An 18,524-nucleotide genomic window follows, 5' to 3' on the forward strand; every position below is an offset into this window, starting at 1 on the left:
TTAAAATGTAATACTTTGCTGGTCTTCGCTTTTGCACTGCGCAGAAGATGCTGTAGTGATCTACTGACAGAATATTAGACCCAGATTTGGGAAGATATTTTCAGCCTCCAGCTTTTTATGGCATTTTCATCACCACTGGCTTTTAATTAGTGACAAGCTAATAGGTTAACAATCAGACACATCCCACCTCCCTAATATGAGATTCTGCTACCTCTCCTTTAAACTTTTGAACCGATTCATCTAGAATGCTAATCTAGGAGACAAGCAAATAGTATGATGAGACATGAAAACTCTCTAAGGGATCTGCCAAAGTTTTAGCTGATAGATGAGATTTTAGCAACAATTTGGAGGAGACATAAAACCGGCCTTGCATCAGAAGCCAATTATTGCACAGTGAAGTGCTGCCCAAAAATTTAATGATGGGATTCCCTCAAAAATTGTCAATCTTAGTTGGCACTACATATTATATTTCCTAATGTAAAGCAGACAGGAACCAATGGGGAGAAAGGTAAGGGCCAACAGCTGCAGGACTCCCATACAATACATCAGGTGCAAAACACCACCACCTCCCCATATGCTTGCTGAAGCAGCTAGCTGCAGGAAAAAAATTAGTGCATGCTACATGTGGTGCCCGTGGGGGACACATGCAGGGAGTCTGCTTATAACGGCTGTCAACACAATGACAGGTGCCTCCACAGTGCTGCAGATGAGTGTGCAGGAGCTGGCTCAGTTCCAAACTCAGAGAGGGCTGAAATTTCAGCAGGCACAGCCAACCTTACCATACTTGGCAATTTCATTGCTGTCCCCACCATGACCCAAACTTAACCTGTTCCTGTGACCCAAGAACCCCTTGATGCCATCTGGCAGAGGACACAGGAGTACATAGGGGTACAGCAATCCCCTGGGTTCACCAAAAGAATTTCATGTGCAGTCTCTAATGAAAGCCTGTGTCACATCGATCTCCATACTCATTGCAAGATGTATGTACAGAAAATATGTGAGGAGTTGTGTCGCTATACTGAAAATTATGTTCTCTAGGCCTTATAGTTAAAGGCAGTGTGATGGGTTTGGGCCCTTTGGAGGTGTCACCTGATGTGCTGGGATGCCACTGAGTCAGCCTATTCTGCCAGCCTGGGTCCCCTTTACCTGGCCTTGCTGGGTTAGGCTCACAAGCCTCTTCCACCCAAGCACACAGGCAGGGCCACACCCAGCTGCACAGAGAGACAGAGATCCGCTCTGGAAAAATTCAGCCTTAGGGGCTTGCCCCAAAACTCTCGTTCCCACTCCCTTTAAGGGGTACAAACCCCAAGGTTTTATGAAATTCGCCCCCTCCCTCAATGTAGAGGGAGATATGCACAGCTTCTCCCCCCCCCCCCCGTTAAAAATTACATAAACTGGGTTATAGTATAAACAAGAAATAAGTTTATTAACTACAAAAGGTGAATTTTAAGTGAATATAAGAGACAACAGACAGAACAAAGCAGATTGCTGAAGAAATAAATCAAAAATGCAAGCTAAGATCAAAATACCGAAGAAATAGGTTATAAAATGTAAATTCTCATCCTAAATGTTATTTTAGGCAGGTTGAAAAGTTTCTGTGTTTCGAGTTCCGGTTATATTTCTTTTAAGACTGGACTTCCCCGCTGCCTTCCCTTCAGGTGTTTTTAGCAGTCTTTCTTCTTGGGCAGACAGGCCATGGAGAGGATGAGTCACGTTTGCTTTCCTTCTCACCCTTAAATAGGATTTACATAGGGTAAGAATTCTTTGTTTCCCAAACTTAACCCCCCAGCCCTTCCAGTGGAAAGTTACAAGAAGTCCCAGGTAATGTTTAGTATCAGGTGACAAGACCACCTGACTGTAGTATCACATCATCCATGAGTCAGCGGCTCTGGCCAAGCCTCTTCACAGTCCATTGTCCTCGCTGATGGGCCATCCACCCTGTCTGACTTTTCCATTGTTGTACCTGAAGTGTTAGCAGTGGGCGTCACCCAAAGTAGCATAGCTGAAATACAGATACATAGTCAATATCTTAACTTCAGATACAGAAATGATACAGGCATACAAATTGGATAATCACATTCAGTAAATTATAATCTTTCCAATGATATCTTACAAGATCCATCTTGCATTAAGTACCTCTCAGTTATGTCATATTCATATCATAAGCATATTTTCATAAATAATATGGAGTGAAAGCCAGGTCTCTCAAAAGTAACATGCTTCTCCAGACAGACTTCTCCAGACAGAAGGTAGGAGACATATTTCCCTTGTGGCCCATTATGTACTATGTTTCTTATAGAAGTCTATTAGCATACTGAGTCAAATGCTAATGAAGAGCTTGTGGAGACTTCTTCAAAAGGAAATTAACAGGAAGATGTAAACAGCTGGGGGAAGGGTGGGGAGGGTTGCCAACTTTCTAATTGCACAAAACCAAACACCTTTGCCATGCCCCCTGCCCAACCCCTTCTCTGAAGCCCTGCCCCCCACTCACTCCATCCCCCCTCCCTCCATTGTTGGCTCTCCCCTACCCTCACTCATTTTCATTGGGCTGAGGCAGGTGGTTGCGCTGTGGGCTCTGGGGTGGGGCCAGAAATGAGGAGTTTAGGGTGCAGGAGGGGCTCTGAGCTGGGGCAAGCATTTGGGGTACAGGAGGGGGTGCGGGCTCTAGGATGGAGCTGGGGATGAGGGGTTTGGGGTGCAGGAGGGGGCTCAGGGCTGGGGCAGAAGGTTGGGTATGAGCTGCAGGAGTGAGTTTGGGTGTGGAAGGGAGCTCAGGGATGGGGTTGGGGTGCGGGAGGGGATGTGGGCTCTGGGAGAGAATTAAGGTGCAGGAGGGGGTTCCAACCTGGGGCAGGGAGTTGGGGGTGTAGGAGGGGGCTCCATCTAGGTGGCGCTTACCTCAGGCAGGCTCCCTGCCTGTCCCAGCTCCGTGTGGCTCTCAGAAGCGGCCGGCATGTCCGGTTCCTAGGCACAGGGTAAAACTGCCCTCCAAATTAACTTCTTCAAAATCCTGCAAACACGCCTAAGGAGCCCTTTGCAAACACAATTACTCAAGCATGTGGATGACATCAAATGTGTTTGCTCCTTAATATCCACTAAAATGAAGCCAGAAATTATTTCAGTTGGATCAATTCTTCCCACTTCATTTAACTTTATAAAAAAACACCAGGCTCTTAAAAGAAGCTTGACATACAATATTTCCTGTCAAGAGGAACATGGAGAGCTGGGTCTACTAGTCCATTGGTCCATTAGTCCACTGTAATACTAGTGTAATTCCATTGATTTCAGTGGAGTAACTTCTGATTTACCCCAGTGTGAGTACAGAATCATGCTCCAAAAGAAAAGGAGCTACAAAGGAAGAGTGGCCATTTATTTTCAACAAGCTGAAGTCCAAGATGTTGAAGCACTAGATAAATATGGATGGATAAACTCCTAGAGTTTCCCTGTGAGGTAGGTAAGAGACTCAGAGAGCTTCTTTCACCTACTACTGAAGTACATCACAATCTGTAGTGAAAAGTTGCATCTCTCCAGCAGCGCACAGCAGCCCTGTGCTACAGAACAGTTTTAGGACCATTCTAAGATGCATAAACTTTAGGTTAAAATTAGTTAAACAAATAATTACATACAACTAAATCTTCTGGGGGGAGTTAAATGTACTTTCCCAGGAATTTGGCAGGAACACCAAGCTTAGCAGACTCCTACCTTTACAGAAAGTACATTGGGCCTTTAGAACTGGAATAAATTGTTCAACAAATGGTCTTTCAAGCAAATTTCCTCTCATGATCCCATTATCAACTGTTCGGTGTGAGTATTGTGAGTATTTCTTTGAGAATCTGATATTCATGAGTTAATATTTTAGATGTGTGATTGGTCACCTAAGTTGCACGGTATTGTTTTTGGTCCTTGACTGAATGATCTAAACTTTATAAGCTGCTTCTGCGGGAAATTAACTTTGTTTATTAACTGAACACATTTTGTCTTGTGATCAGACAAACCTTGCATAAAGGCCTGAACTTAATTTCTGTGAACAGCTGCATGACCAAAACTTTGCCTGCCTGAATGCTTAGGAAAGGCAAATGAAAAAGACTGAAAACGGCCAGAGTAAAATTCATTTGCTTGTGAATAATTTCTTTCACTATTCACTGAGTGACAGGGCTGGAGGAAGAAACAGAAATGTCCTTAAAGATTAAAAGGACTACCAGGGCCAACCTTAGGGAAAATGACACCCTGGGTGAATTTGTATTTTGGCACCCCTGGACCCCACTGCCTCCCCATCCATCCCCCCCAGCCCCACTTCCTCCCCAGGTTCCCCTCACATAGCATCTGACCCCTGCTGTGTCCCTGGGCTCCCTACCCATCACCCCTGGCCCCTACTACTTCCCTGGGGTCCCCACCCCTCCATTACCTCCTGGCCCCACTGCCTCCTCTCTGCCCCCCCCCCCATTGCTCTGAGCTCCCTTCCATGGCCTCGCACTCCAGGCCCACCCTGCTCCTTGCCTCTTGTGGTCGCCCGTGTCGCCCACCCATAAGGCCAGCCCTGAGGACTACTCAGTATTTATCAGGGATAAGTTGTTACTTGCAGGTGCAAAAGGTAAGAGCAGAAATCACAGCCAAGGAAATGAGGTGGTTCTGTAGATTCTATGTGAGGAGGAAGCAGAGCATAAATGTAGAAGGGACAGCTGAGTAACTGTGCAAAAGTACAAATGAATGAAAAGAGGAAATAAGGTCAAACAGTGGTTCTCAACCTTTCCAAACAACTATACCGCTTTCAGGAGTCTGATTTGTCTTGCATACCCCCAAGTTTCACCTCATTTTAAAACTACTTGTTTACAAATCAGACATAAAAATACAAAAAATGTCACAGCACAATATTACTGAAAAATTGCTTACTTCCTCATTTTATCATATAATTAAATACATTGATTGAAATATAAATAATGTACTTAGATGTCAGTGTGATACTTAAGCCTGTTTTTCACTTGTGAATCTTGTCAGAAGCCGAGCCCCGCTGCCCAGGACTGACGCATGTAACTTAGCTTTGCGGGGGACCCTGTGGCATGGGACCCCATGCAATTGCCCTGCTTGCCCCCCCACAATGCTGGCCCTGCACTTGCAACCCCCCTAAACACATCCCCGGATCCCCCTGGGGGTCGCAACCCCCAGATTGCAAAACACTGATCTAGATGAGTACCCCCCTGGAAACCTCTGTGTACCCCTGGTGTCTCAGTGAACTCAATTTTCCTCCTTCTTACTCTTTTAAGGCCCAGTTTTCAAACTATCTATGGGATACAGCTATGTGCAAAATGAGAGTGAGGTTGCAAGCCCAACCTTAGAATGCAATTACTATTTATATTATATGCATTTACACATGCAAATTTGTAACAGAATATCTAAAGTGTGGCTACTGTCATGCATATTGCATATTGCTATGTACAGTAATGGCAATTCTGGATGAAATTCACCCTAGTGCAGAGGGCTGCACAAGGCCTATCAACCACTTAACTGGCATTTCATCCCTCAGAACAGGTCTTAAGTAAGATCTAAATGGTGGACAGGTCTCGTGCAGGCCCTTGTCACAGAAACACATTCACTCTGAATGCACAAATTTAGTACACAATTGCTTGTGCATTTTTGCACAGGGGGTTGGGCTTCTGGTATTTTTTGAAAACAAATCAGTCATTTAAGACACAAGTTGGAAATGTCTAGCCCATTTACTGATACAATCTCCCAGATTCAAGTGGAAATGTCAAATTCAGAAATGTACTTTGATATAAAATGCCACAAACCTCCTCCATATCTTGATTTTAAGCAAAGATACTGGTTTGTATTCTGGACACCATTTGTTATTAAACATTTCACTAAGGCTTTCCAGCCCAATTAAGAAACATCTGTGTCCACTATGTCTAGAACAGGCAGAGTCAAATAAGAATTTGATGGGATGGGTTTCAGACCATTTATTGCTAACACAGTAAATCTAGAACAGCTGAGGCTGATAATTGAATCTTGAATGTCCCATCTTACAAGCTATACAGGAGTACAAAGGGGCCGATTCTTAGCTGGTGTGAAGTAGCTTAGCTCCACTGAAACCAAGGGAGCTTCACCAGTTCATACCAGCTGACGATCTGACTCCAGGTTTTTTAACCAAGCAGGAGGTGGAGGGGTGGGGGGGAAGGGGAAAGAGAGAATGACATAATAAGGAAAAGCTGGATGATAAAGGCCTAGTCATAAATCACAAGAGCGAAGCCAATGGACATGATCTGAAAAACTTCAGAAGTGCAGGTCCATGTATCAAAATGTGCCCACAATTGTTTGCTCTATGTATACTTGCAATCATTGTTTATTCACAAGGGCAAATGGGCAGAACATGCCTCCTGGGCTATTCACAAATGCACATACTTAATTTGCATGCACAATCACAGCAAATGTTGTGCAAATTATGCATGACATTGCACACACATTTTTGCACTCTGTCCTGTGCTTTTGAAGACACAAAAATCAAGTCCTTAAATTCAAATAGTTCTGATACAACTTACGCGCATATCAATTTCAGATAAGAGATACTTTCTAACCATTGAGAATGAAACAAGAACCTGAATTTGCAAACCAAACCTACTTGGAGTCCAGAAGCTCAGCTGCTGATCACACAGCCTCATTTACGGGAAACCATCCAGGTGAAAGAGAAACTAACGTTGTTTCTTTTTCCTACTAATACAGCTTTGTACACTCTAGCGATATTGTTTTTACCATGTTATCTTTGCAAGCACAGATAACACTGTGGTTACAGATAATTATTTTTGCAGATGCCAGAAATTAATCTGTAGTAGTTTATGTCCTAAATTATCACTTTCATTTCTTTCATAGCTTTTAAGGCCAGAAGGGACCATTATGATCACCTAATCTGACCTCCTGCTTGATAAAGGCCATTGCAACTTCTTTGCATTCTAGTCATTCAAAGTGGGTTGGTTTTCTTTTTCAGTGACCCAGCACCCCAGCCTGTTGTTGGAGGTGCTGCCATATTGGAAGCGCTAAATCAGAGATATATGTAAGTGGAGCAACACTCAGCTCATTTGAGGGAGAGGGAGAAAATAGCTGCCTACCACTTTCCCTATCCCTACCCACGCCTCCGGTCCTTAAAACTGTATTAGCTTCTAATGGCTCCCTAAAGACTAACCCACCAGTGGAGATCACTGGAGCCAAGCACACTCCAGTCACACACCCTTTCTACACCATGGGGACTGGGAGGGATGGAGTAGAGCCAATTACTCCAGCTGTACATCGTCCTCAAGGCTCATTAGGGCATCTTTAAGTCTCCATTGAGCCCCCAAAGCAGTACAAAGGAGAAAGAACAGAGCCAAAAAAAGTGACCTGCCATCTTTTGGATATAAAATCAAGGTCCTGATCATTAAGAGGCCCGATTGTCAGAACTTTAAGCATGCAGACAAGTATAGAAGTTTGCACATAAATATTGCAACTCCTCACTCATTCATAACTGTGTCTGCAAATTGCCATTTCAAATCACAACTGGTCACATCTATGTGCAATTACTTAAATTGTGCATCTAACTATCTGAAAATCAGGCCAGTAAAAACTGATGTCACTCTTTAGAAGATCAGGGTTGTTACTACTGGTGTCTTGGAGAAGCTATAACTCACATGATTTCATTCTAACTATTAAAATTCCCTCTGTGATCCCAGCTGGATTCAGTGAGTTTCACTTTCTGTCCTAATCTACTGTACAGTCTTGCAGTTGTTGTTAAATACTGCCCAACCTTTACCAAAGAAGTGACTGAACAGTGGTAGACAAAGTAATTCATAGGTAGATATGATTAGATTCAGATTAGCTACTGAGTAACAGCCGTGTTAGTCTGTATTCGCAAAAAGAAAAGGAGTACTTGTGGCACTTTAGAGACTAACCAATTTATTTGAGCATGAGCTTTCGTGAGCTACAGCTCATGCTCAAATAAATTGGTTAGTCTCTAAGGTGCCACAAGTACTCCTTTTCTTTTTGAGATTAGCTACTATCACCTAGGTGACCAAGACTCAAGGTTATTCATCCAAGAGTTCTGAAGGAACTCAAATATGAAATTACAGAACTACTAACTGTGATATGTCACTTATCACTTAAATCAGCCTCTGTACCAGATGACTGTCCGATAGCTAGTACAATACTGATTTCTAAAAAATGGCGATTCCAGAGGCAATTCTGACCATTACAGCCAGTAAGCCTAACTTCAGGACCAAGGCAAACTGGCTGAAACTGTAGTAAAGAACAGAATTATCAGATGGATATATGAACACGATATGTTGGGGAATAGTTAACATGACTTTTGTAAAGGGAAATCATGCTCACCAATCTATCAGAATTGTTTGAGGGGATTAAACAAACATATGGACAAGGATGATCCAGTATCATAGTATCCCTCACCAAAGGCTCTTAGGCAAAATAAGCAGTCATGGGAAAAGAGGGAAGATCCTTTCATGGATCAGTAACCGTTTAAAAGATAGGAAACAAAGGGTAGGAATAAATGGTCATTTTTCACAGTACAGAAAGGTAGATAGCAGTGTCCCTCAGAGATTTGTACTGGGACCAATGCTGTTCAACATATTCATAAATGATCTGCACAAGGCAGGTGAACAGTGAGATGGCAAAAATTGCAGATGATACAAAATTATTCAAGATAGCGAAGTCCAAGAAAACTACAAAGAGTTACAAAGAGATCTCACTAAACAGGGTGATGGGGCAACAAAATGGCAGATGAAATTCAATATTTATAAATGCAAAGTGATGCACATAGGAAAACAAAATCCTAACAATATATACAAAATGATGGGGTCTAAATGAGCTGTTACCATTCAAGAAAGAGATCTTGGAGATCTTTGGGTACATTCTGAAAACATCTGCTCAATGAGCGGTGGCAGTTAAAAAAGCTACCAATGTTAGGAATCATTAGGAAAGTGATAGATAAGATGGAAAATACGAAAAAATCGTTTTTTATTGCCGTCATTCTTTACCTAATTGCTGGGAAGTTTACAGCTGGCATTGGAACCATTTACAGAATGGACGGAAAGCTGTTCAGGCTTAGCAGGCTGAAAGCCAAGAGCAAGATCTCCACAACATCTGTTGTGGAACTTCAGTATGCTGAGGACAACACAATCTTTGCCCACTCTGAGAAAGATCTTCAAACAGTCTTGTATGTGTTTGCTGATTCTTACGCATGTCTTGGTTTCACTCTTAATATCAAGAAGACTAAACTGCTCTATCAGCCCACTCCAAATGAGGTATTACATGCCCTATCTATCAAAGTCAATGGAGTGGCAGTGGAGAATGTCGATCATTTCCTCTACCTTGGAAGTCATCTTTCATCCAAGGCAGATATTGATGCAGAAATTCAACTTCGCCTGAGCTGTGCCAGTGTAGCTTTTTCTTGTTTATGGCACAGGGTTTCTGAAGGTCACGACATTCCAACAGACACCAAGCTTCTTGTTTATCAAGCTGTTATTCTTCCAACACTGTTGTATGGGTCCGAAACTTGGACAACCTATAGACAGCACTTGAAAGTCCTTGAGAGGCACCATCAACGCTGCCTTCGTAAGATTCTGAAGATCAAATGGGAAGACAGGCACACCAGTATTAGTGTTCTGGAAGAGGCAAAGACCACCAATATCGAGGCAATGATCATCTATCTGCAATTCCGCTGGACTGGTCATGTTGTCTGGATGCCAGACCATCGCCTCCCAAAACAGGTACCTGTTCTCTCAGCTGAAAGAAGGGTACCGTAACGTGGGTGGACAACAGAAGTGTTATAAGGACTTGCTGAAGGACAACCTAAAAAAGAGTAATATTGACATTGACACTTGGAAGACACTTGCCCAGGATTGCTTAAAACAGAGTGAAGTCCTACATGATGGTCCCCTGGATTTTGAACTTGCTCGACAACAAGCTGAAGAGGACAAGAGGTGCAGGAGGAAGGAGAGACTGGCTTCCAGTCATGGTCAACAGCCTCCTGCTGAGCCTGAAAACATTGTAATAGAACTTATGGTTCAACGATTGGCCTTATTAGCCACCTGAGGACCCATAACTGCCATGGAAGATGATCATACTTGGTAACGAGTGATCGCCCATCATGATCACTAACATCTCACTGTCTTTAATGTAATTATCCTTATAACAACATCTAGGGATGGATCCCTGGGCTAGAGATGGGGAATTTAGGCACAGATTTACACTTAAAACTTTTGCTGGTATAGTGGGGTCACTTGGGGTGTGTGGTATTTTAACAACACTTCTATACCAGGAAAAGCCTAAGGGCCAGTCTAGACTGAAAACATACATTGCCATAGCTATGCCTCTCAGGAGTGTGAAAAATCGACACCTCTGTCACAGTGGGCTTGATTTTGCTGTCACTTGTGGGTAGGACAGTCTTTATTTAGGAGAGGTCATAGCATTATGCCTCAGATGTATGCTTGCCACTAGCTGCCTTCACTAGCTGCATTAAGATAATATATGTTAGCCTAACAGACATATAGCTCTTAAGTGAACCATTACCATGTCTTCTGTCAGTTGCAGTTACTTTCTCTTCTCTTTCCTATAAATGTCATGATTTACTGCCATGAATTTTGGTTGGAGGCATGATCATCTCAGGGAAAAAAAATCCCATCCAAAGGGAACAAAAGTAAAAGCAGATGCAGGACCCTGTCCACTCATCTTATGATTTTTAAGGTGAACTCACTCACTTATTGTTGTGCCCTTTTCTCATAAAGGGAGTTTCCCTGCTACCAATCACTGAAGCTGCCTTTGTGCTTCTGCAAATCTCTCCTGCAGTTGCCAAGTGCTGTAAACTGATAACAGTTAGGAAGACGCGCTTTAAACTGCGCCAGCTCAGAACAAGAGTCATTGGCATGCTGTGACTGTCTAGAATGGTGGCAGAAGGTTTGGTTTCTGTTCTTGAACTTAAAAGAGCCTGCACCGATCTTGCAAGTTATATGCCCTATTATTTAATCCCAAAGGCATGTGTATAGTGAGCGATACAGCACATTGTTACATTAGTGCAGGTATATCCTAAGACTGACCTTCTTCAGAAGTGAATTAGTTGTTCCCGAAGGACAGGTTAGACTGAGAGCCCTGGAGAGTAATATTCACGTATCTGCTGATAAAGCATGGACAGCAACATGGTAATATTCCTCCAGTGTAATTCAGTTGATCTATCTTAGGTACTTATATGGCCCCTATCTCTGTAATTAGTATCTGAATGCCATGGTTGGAGCGATAATACAGCCCTGTTTGACTCCTGTTTGTACTGTGAAATGTTCACTCTGGGAGCCAGTGCTGCTCAGAACAGTCACTTTCATGTTAACATGAAGAAATTTTAGGACATTGAAGTATTTATCAGGACATCCAAGTTTAGAAAGTACAGTCCAGAAGACACGGCGATTCACTGAATCAAAGGCTTTATTTAGATCAATAAAAGCCATGTACTGTGGTCGGTTTTGCTCCCAACACTTTTCTTGCAGCTGCCGTGTTGTGAAGATCATATCCCACAGTTCTACGACATGGTCGGAAACCACTCTGTGACTCTGGTAAAATTTCTTCTGACGGGGCAGAAGGCAGGTTGCAAGGATCCGCGCCAGAACTTTGCCTGCAATAGCTAGGATGGAGATACCATGATAATTTCCACAATCCACTTTATCCACTTTATGCCTGTCTGGCTCAGAATGGACTTTTTCTCTGCTGGGTCCAATTGGTAAAGGTCTGGTAGGGTTTTTGTCTCCCTCACAGTACTGTGGAGGCACAGTTGGGTAAGGAACAGGACTGGGAAGTAATATTAGAACATAAAGCCTGAAGAGAAACAGCTTCCAGAGATAAACGAAACCTGGGATTTTGCTGGTGGATCATGTGCCTGTAAGAAAGGGAGACCTGAAGTCTTCATAGACTGAGGTCTCCCTTGGTACCCTGTGGTCCTCCTCATGGGAGCAGGGCAGGAGGCAAGAGAATTCATATGTGAGCTGAGTCCTAGGGGTAAGCTGAAGAGGGTCTTCCCGAGCCAAGTTATTGGTTACATGTAACCCTGTAACCCTGCATTGGACCCAGTTAAATGCCTGCTGTGTGAGGGGGTGGACATATAGCCCCCACCCCTTTGTTAAAGCTGTGGCCTCCTGCTTAAATCCATCCCTGTGCCTGTCTTTCATTGCTTCATGTCCTGACCAATGACTTTCTGTCACTAGTGTCCTGGCCCAGATTGAACTGATGGCTTAGAAGCAAAAGCGGGCTTGGTTGGACTCTGACTGGGCCAGCCTTAGCTCCATCTCATTCATGAGGGAGCAGCGATGCAGCCAAGTGTGAAAGAACTCTCTCTCTCCAATTGGAGACCAGCGAGTGCAACAGCCACCACCTCTACCTTAGGGTGTTTCCTTCTCTTGCCAGAGCATGCCCATTCTGCTGCTCAGTGAGCCTCCTCACTCACACAGATGGGGGCTGGGTCGGCTTTGCTATTAATCTTGAATAGCAGAGGATTTGAGCGGAGATGCAATGTAGCTGTGGTTACATTTAATGGTTAGTGTACACAGAGCCACATGAAGTTTGGGTTTGCTTACATTCAGGTTTATGGCTCATCCCATACAGAGATGAACTGTAACCCCCAAATCCAGATCTGGTTTTGGTTTTGGTTTCCTAATCTCTCCAAAATTTGGGGGGATATTTGGATTTGTTTCCAATTCAGGCCCATCACTAATTTTAGCATTTATTGGATGTTATCCCTAAGATTAAATACTCATTTAACCTCAGTAGGACATATGCTGTACTTACAGTATATTATAGGAAACTTTTAATTAGTTCACATTGTCACTGGAAATATAATTACATTAAACCACTTAAAAATGGATTTATTAGCATGTAACATCAATTCAATGCATTTCTCCCCCTACCATTTGCCCAGAGTTTGATTTTATGGCACACTTGTCACAATTTTTCAAACTAAACGAACTATAGAGCTGTGCAAAGTTGATGATTTTCATTTCACAGAATATCATGGATTTCCACCCCACGCCCCTGAGGTGTGTTGCATTTCATACATACACACACACAAATTTTACTTCATTCCAAATTTCAGCAAAATGATTAATTTTACACTGAAAATGGGAAAAGGGCAAAGTTCTGCATGTTTTTGATAGGAGGCCACGTGTGCTCAGAAATATGCCAGGTTTTGCTTTTGTCTAGTGGTTAAATCACAGGAATGGAAGTCACCAGGTTCTTTTCCTCATTTTGCCACAGATTTGCTGTGTGACTTTGGATAAACTGTTTAACCTTCCTATGCATCAGTTTTCCTGTCTGTAAAAGGGACTGAAAATAGGAACTTCAAAGAGGTTCTGTGAGGTCTAATGGTCCTTTGAGGTTCATAGACAAAAAGGGTGTTTACAGAAGGGTCAGATATTATTGTTACAGCAGGTGTTCCTGGGTGGCGCTGTTCTTTTTCTGAGTATGTGACCACAGTTCAGTCTTTGAAGAAATGCTTGTGTTGTGAATTTAGAAAAGCGGTTTCATTGTGGGGGAACTGTAGCAAGCAGCTAAGGAGTTTATTCTCTGCCTTAATCTTGCTAAGAATCAATTCTTGAGGCACAGCTGTTGCCTGGGAACCGAACATTGGTGTTTTGGTCAGGATGGCTGCATGTCCTTTATGACCACCTTTGTCCAAGGACAGGCGTTTATAGCGTGAGCGCAACAAGTTCTACTTAGGATATGTCTACATTGCAATCAAAGGTGTGATTGCAGTTCACGAAGCATATCCATGCTAGGTTTAATCTGGATAGCACAGCTAAAAATAGCAATGAAGACATGATAGCACAGACACTGATGTGGGCTAGCAATGTGAGTACGTATTCAAGGTACAAGGCAGGCTTGTATAGTCTGCACTGAAGCCAGCACCAGTGTGTCTTCACTACTGTTTTTAGCCATCCTGGCTAGATTAAAGCTAGCGTGGTGTATGCTACCAGTGCTACAGTCACACGTTCAATCGCAGAATAGACGTACCCTGAGAATATCCTGTGTCACTGATTCCTCCTGCAACAGGCAGCTGACCTGCAAGGGACGGGAAAGGGACAAACTGATTTATTGTTGCACTTAGCAGCACACAGCTCTCGCTTTCCTCCCCAAACCTTAAGGTCAGAGAGTTTATGTGAGTGAAACTAATAAATCAGCAAATATCTGATTGGAAAAGCCTTCAACTTCTACATTCACCCTCACAAAATGTAAAAGACACATATACACCATTCTGAGGGGTCTGAAATGGGTTCTCTCTGAATCTGGGTTATATATCATTCCATGTACCTCAGGAATCACACATAGCCCATCTTACTCATATTAGTTCAAGTTGGTTCCATGGATGAACAAAAGGACAGGCCTAAAATGCAATCCTTCCTACAATCTCAACATGAACTTTAAGGTTCAGTTTTGTTTGGATAAGATGGCTCCAGACTCTCTCTCCTCACAACCTACAGAAGACCTCACAGCTCCATCCCAAACATATCTGAGGTACTTCTATGACCCTGTGACGTTATCTAATTAAAATATAACCATATAGATCATTGTTGCAACCACTGTTATATATTTGCAGCAAATATTGTACAAAGGTTGTCGAGTGAGGTGTCTATTAAAAGACTATATTTTGCTGGTATGATTATGCTGTCTGTATGCATGTATCATTTTTGTATGTGAAGTTATAAGTAGTGGAATATCCACCAGCTTTATGGGGATTGTCTGCCCCATTCTTTGCAGTTCACCCTAATTGAGTGACCATAGCTATCCTGCATGGGGACACCTGTCAAAGCCAGATATGCCATGTAATATAGCTGCAAAAATGTTATAATTTGCCAGATATAATAATCTTGATTGTATGTTTGTATCACCTTTGTATTATGAGTTATAGATATGTATGTATGTCTATATTTCAAACCTGTGCTATGTTTCTGGGTGACACCCCCCCAGACAGTTTGACATCAGCACTGCCTAGCCTGCTTGATGGCCCATTAAGGACCATCAGCCATTGAGAGAAGGCAGGTACACCTTATGACTCAGCAAGACATGTAGGAACATGTCTATGGACAGAACTCTAGGCTTCCAAGCCATGTGCTATGCAGCTTATGTTTGAAACAAAGGAAGCACAGGCTGCATGGCAAAAGACTATAAAAGGCAGTTGCATCTTCTCCATTTTGTCTTCAGTCCTGCTTCTTACCTCCGAAGGAACTTTGCTACAAACTGAAGCTCTGAACAAAGAACTGAATGACCCATCCAAGCTGTGGATGTACTCCAGAGACTTGACTTAAGCCAGTAGTTTATTCCACCAGTGCTACAAGCCTGAACCAAGAACTTTGCCATTACTATATGTAATTGATTCCTTTAACCAATTTTACCTCTCACCTTTCTTTCTTTCTTTTTATAAATAAACCTTTAGGTTTTAGATACTAAAGGATTGGCATCAGCGTGATTTTTGGGTAAGATCTAAGTTATATATTGACCTGGGTGTGTGGCTGGTCCTTTGGGATCAGAAGAACCTATTATTTGATGAGACTGGTTGTAAAGAACCACTCATCTCTGACTCCAGTGTTTTTGGTGGTGGTGATATAAGAACTGGAATGCCTGAGGAAACTGCCTTTATGTTTTCTTGTTAGCCAGTGTGATGAAACAGGAGTTTACTTTTGTGGCTCGTTTGGTATATCTTATAAAACAATATCCACCAGTTTGGCGTTGTGTTTGCCCTATTTCTCAGCAGTTTGTCCTGAATTTTGTATCCTCAGTTGTGACCCACTAAGGCACAGTTACACACCCCCATTACTATAGTGTAGTACCTGAATGCCTCACACTCTCTAATGTATTTATTCTGGCAACACCCCTGTGAGTTTAGGAAGAGTTATTATCTCCATTTTACAGAGGGGAAACTGAGGCACAGATAGGCTAAGTGACTTGCTCAAGTTGACACAGAAAGTCTGTGGCAGAGTAGGGATTTAAATCCAGGTCTCCAAAGTCCTAGATTAGTAACCTAACCACAGGATCATCCTTCCTCTCAAATAACGTATTATCTGTGCCTCAGTTTCTCCATGTAAAATGCTTACCTATCGCTGCAAAGTGCTTTAAGATCTACAGATGAAAAGCATTGTGTAAGTAGTGTCTATTATTATTATTATTCCTCTTTATGATATCCCAATATCTTCTCCTTTCCATCTTGTGTGAACCTTCCTTGCATATATCCGAAAATCCCATTGTGACATCCAGTGAGGACCTGACTTCACTTCTGGTGATCAAAAAAGTTTGAATTTCCTGACTGCTAGTTAAAAGGATTGTTTTACATTTTTATTTTTTGGATTAAAGTTTTTTATTATTCTGTGAAAAAGAAAGCGCATGAAAAATATACATTAATTACATTAATTATATTAACTTGCTCATCGATTAGAGCAATCGATAATATGTACAAAAAGGCTGTGGGGAGGAAAATACAGGACATATTATATGGTTTCATCTAACTGGATGGATGTCTTAAACAAGGTAATAATTAATTTCCTGGCTAAATTGTCAGATGACTAAATGGTCATGAAAATTTGGCGACTTTCAAACATTCACAGCAACTGGCCAAATATTCATAATGTGAACAACTAACAAACTGCTCCTGTGTGTCATGGTGGTCCAAACTCAGCATCTCTATGTACAAAAAAATGTATGAATCGGGGAAGGAGAGATTTACAATGAAAATGTAATTGTTCCAGCTAATGATTTCCAGCAGAGGGTGCTTTGCAGTAAACGATCTAAATAAAAAACTAAATGTTTTCTTTGGAAAATGAGTAATACTGTTGACTTTTATAGGAACTTGCAAAGCACGGTATGTAAAAAGAGAACTTCCTGTGAATATGACAGATGCATGCAAATATAAAATACACACAAATCAAATTAAGTGGCTTTCTGGCTATCTCTGTTTCCTTTTTCTCCTCAATATGGCCTGTCTACTTCAGCAGAAGGCCCTTTCAACTATATACAACATGCATATGTGCATTAGTGCTAAAATAACTGTGTGCAATGGACTGCTTTAGCCTACTGCAAGAAATATAGTGTTGTGGCACAGCTAATTTGCAATTCAGGTTTTTTTAGCTAATTAGGTACCCAGGTGTGCATCCAAATGAAAGAGCAGTCACATTCCTAATTTGCATGTACAATTATTATGATTCTTGAGTGCAAATTACCTGTTATAGTGATTTATATAATCAGAATAACTGTGCATAAGTAGGTCTACAATTGTGGACCTAATGTCTTTGAAACTCTGAACCTCCTCTTTTTTGTAATCTGTCCCCTGTCAACTGCTCCAGTAGCATGAAGGGGTCAGAAAGCTGATGGAGATAGCCCCTAGGAAAACCCCCAGTACAGGATCTCCCAAGCCAGCATAGAGCTAGCATAAAGGTGTATGTCTGTCCCCTATGCCTGGCTTGAGGTAGGAAGGGGCATATTGATGGCTGTAGAAAGTGTGGCTGGCGCACACCAAACTCTGGCTATTCTGGGCTATACAGTGGCCCCCAGGTAGCTCTGGATAGTTGCCATAAATTAGGGCAACCACTTGGGCTGCTCGAAGTTACACAGGAGATGGGCAATCCAGGAGGGGCAAAAAGACACCTTTGCCACCCACCCTTAAGACTGCACAGGAGCCACAACTCAGAATCAGGGCACACAAAATAAAACTAAATTGCCGAAGCTTGAGAAATAGAAGCTGAGTTGAACCCAAGAAGGCTGGCTTGGCTTGGCACATTGTTCAGGGTCATTCGAGGTCGATGTACCAAGAGAATTGTGTTTCTGCTGCATTTCCATTCACTCAATAGCAGACCACAGGTAGGTGCATTTTCATAACTGAATGAAGAGTTCTGCCCCCTTACTCATGTTGAGTAGTGCCTTACTCTGTGAGAAAGTCCTTTTGTGGGATGGCTCACAGAAGCAGCAGAAGGTCCCTGTAAGTGTGTGTATTTGGGGGGGGCAACAGAGCCCGAACTGTGGCCCCATGCCCCTGTACCGCCCTTTCTCCCTGAGACCCTGCCCTCGCACCGCCCATTCCCCCAAGGTCCCGCTCCCATGCTGCCCCTTCTTCCCTAAACCCCGCCCCCTGCTCGCTCCTCTCCTCCCCCACACCCATCGCCTGCCCTTACTGCCAGTAAAAAGTGGGAGGGCACTGGATCCCCACCCCCTCGTTCCGGCACACCTGATGGCTTGCAGATTAGGATACCGATCTCAACATGAGTTAGGCAGGTGGAATCAAGGCCCTTATTTTAGAATATCTCTAAACAGGTGAGACTGAGCTGCCAGCTATATTTACTTATTTGTATCTCCTAGGAGCCCAAGTCATGGACCAGGGCCCATTGTCGTAGGTGCTGTACAATCTCAGAATAAAAAGCTGGTCCCAGCCCTAAGACGCTTACAATCTCAGTATAAGAAAAGAGACAACAGATTTTATAAACAGATGCGGGAGTGCACGTGCAACAATGAGTCCAGCGTGAGGATGAAGA

At 42.8% G+C, this 18,524-nt stretch overlaps 1 long non-coding RNA gene across 2 annotated transcripts in view; it reads right to left on the minus strand.

Annotated features, from left to right (window-relative positions):
* Positions 1 to 1,447: 1,447 nt before the first annotated feature.
* LOC140918336 (uncharacterized) overlaps positions 1,448 to 18,524 on the minus strand; it is a 34,157-nt gene continuing 17,080 nt past the window's right edge. Inside the window, exons 1-3 of one of the 2 annotated variants that reach the window (XR_012161150.2) lie at positions 6,614 to 6,680; positions 2,899 to 3,095; positions 1,448 to 2,002 (exon numbers count right to left, since the gene is read on the minus strand). This is a non-coding gene — a long non-coding RNA (uncharacterized LOC140918336). Of the gene's footprint in view, positions 2,003 to 2,898; positions 3,096 to 6,613; positions 6,681 to 18,524 lie in introns of those variants that run through there. The other variant, XR_012161149.2, reaches the window with a different exon arrangement.

Source organism: Lepidochelys kempii, chromosome 10, assembly GCF_965140285.1.
Source record: "Lepidochelys kempii isolate rLepKem1 chromosome 10, rLepKem1.hap1, whole genome shotgun sequence".
NCBI classification, from domain to species: Eukaryota; Metazoa; Chordata; order Testudines; family Cheloniidae; genus Lepidochelys; species Lepidochelys kempii.